Source organism: Bombus huntii, unplaced genomic scaffold (genome assembly GCF_024542735.1).
Source record: "Bombus huntii isolate Logan2020A unplaced genomic scaffold, iyBomHunt1.1 ctg00000080.1, whole genome shotgun sequence".
NCBI lineage: Eukaryota > Metazoa > Arthropoda > Insecta > Hymenoptera > Apidae > Bombus > Bombus huntii.
Genome location: NW_026099336.1, coordinates 87,757 through 90,114, shown reverse-complemented (window position 1 = coordinate 90,114; position 2,358 = coordinate 87,757). Strand labels below are relative to the sequence as shown.

The 2,358-nt window shown below is 15.5% G+C and overlaps 1 pseudogene; it reads right to left on the bottom strand.

Annotated features, from left to right (window-relative positions):
- Positions 1–1,448: 1,448 nt before the first annotated feature.
- LOC126876515 (cytochrome c oxidase subunit 2-like) lies at positions 1,449–2,127 on the bottom strand (annotated as a pseudogene).
- Between the last annotated feature and the right edge of the window lie 231 nt (positions 2,128–2,358).

Below are 2,358 nucleotides of genomic sequence, written 5' to 3'. Positions count from 1 at the left end.
TTGATTTAAATTTGTTATTTAATATATTATAATGTCTTAATGTTACTGAAAATCCTGATATAATTAAAATAATTGAGTTTAATAAAGGGATTTCAAATGGATTAAAAAATTTAATTATTTTAAGTGGTCATATTAAATTAATTTCAATTGAAGGAGAAATTGAATTATGGAAGAATGTTCAAAAAGATGAAATAAAAAAAAAATAGTTCAGAAATAATAAATATAATTATTCTAAATTTTATTATTGATAAAATATAAAAAGAATGTATTCCTTGAAATGTTCTTTCTCGAATAATATCTCGGAATCATATTATTGTTGATAAAATTAAAATTAATAAATTTAAGATTATAATTAATAAATTATTTAAAGAAATTCATAAAATTGTTCTTAATAATATATTTATAGTATTAAAAGAGACAATAATTGGTCATGGTCTAATAGTAACAATATGAAAAGGAAAGTTTTTTTTCATTAATTTGATTCAGAAAAATATAATGTTAATAAAATTGAGAATACATAAGCTTGAATTAAAGCTATTGAAATTTCTAGAATTAATAATATATTTTGAATTATTAAAGTTAATGGTGATAAAATAATGAAGTTTATTATAAAATTTCTTAGTAAAATAAGAATAAGATGTCCTGAAATTAAATTTGCTGAAAGACGAATTGATAATGTTCAAGGGCGAATAAAAAGTCTAATAAGTTCAATAATTACTATAAAATTTATTAAAAATTTTGGAGAATTTAATGGTACTAAATGTCTTAAAGTTTTTATAGGAAAATTAATAATTGAGTAAATTAAAAATCTTAATCATAAAGATAATGCTATTGATAGATTAAATATTAAATGTCTTGTTGATGTAAAGATATAAGGAATTAATCTAAATAAATTTAATATTATAATATGAATTATAATTCTTAAGAATCAAAAAAATATTTATTGAATATTTATTAGTTATCATTATTTTAAATTCATTAAATAAATATTCAATAAATAATTTAAAAATTATTAAAATTCGTGAAGGAATTAATCAATATGAATTTGGAAATAAAATAATTGGTAAAATTATAAAAATTCAATTTAATTGAATATAATTATTAATTGAAGGATCAAACATTTCAAATAAATTGTTTATCATAATCATTTTCATTTTTTAATTAAATTATTTTTATTATTATTATTATTTATATTATAAATATTTTTTATGATAATATATAATAAAAATGAATTTCTTAAAATTATAATAGTAAATAAACATATTAAACATATTATAAAGATAACTAATCAATTAATAGGTATTATTTGTGGTATTCATTAGAAGTAAATTTTAATTACTATAATTGATTTAAAAGATCAATTCTTTATTTCAGACATCTAATGATAGAAAAATAATAATAAAATATTAATTTTAGAATGATAATCTAAAGTTATTTAAATTAACTAATTTTTCAAATTTTATTTTTAATTCAATTTATAAATAATTCATAAGAAGTTCTTTCTAATATAATAGGTATAAATCTATGATTTATTCCACAAATTTCAGAGCATTGTCCAAAATAAATTCCTGGACGGATACAAAATAAACTGAATTGATTAATTCGACCAGGAATAGCATCTACTTTAATTCCTAATGATGGAATAGTTCATGAATGAATAACATCTAATGAAGAAATAATTATTCGTATAGAAATTTTAAATGGAATAATTAATCGATTATCAGTTTCTAATAATCGAAATTGATTTATTAGTTCATAATTTAATATATATGAATCAAATTCATAATTATTAAATTCTGGATATTCATAAGATCAATATCATTGATGGCCAATAGCTTTAATAGAAAAATGAGGATTTACAATTTCATCGATATAATATAAAATTTTTAAAGATGGAAAACAAATAATTATTAAAATAATTATAGGAGATAAAGTTCAAATAATTTCAATTGTATGATTTTTTAAAAGAGTTAGATTTAAATAATTATTATATATAAAATCTATAATAAAAAATGTTGTTAAAGAAATAATAATAATTATTATTATTATAGTTAAATTATGAAAGGAAATTAAATTATCAGAATAAAAAGAATTTGAATCTTGAAATGTAAATATATTTCATGTAGAAATTTTTAATAATTAAAATTTATTTGAATTTGAAATTCATTATATAATTTTATTAAATTAATTTATTAATAAAAGATAAAAATCTTTATAATTGAATTTTAAATTCAAAGCACTAATCTGCCATATTAATAATTATATATATATATATATATATATATTATTTATTAATAAATTTTTAAATTTTAATTATTAAAAATATTTTTAATTTTATTATTTATAATTAAAGGAATT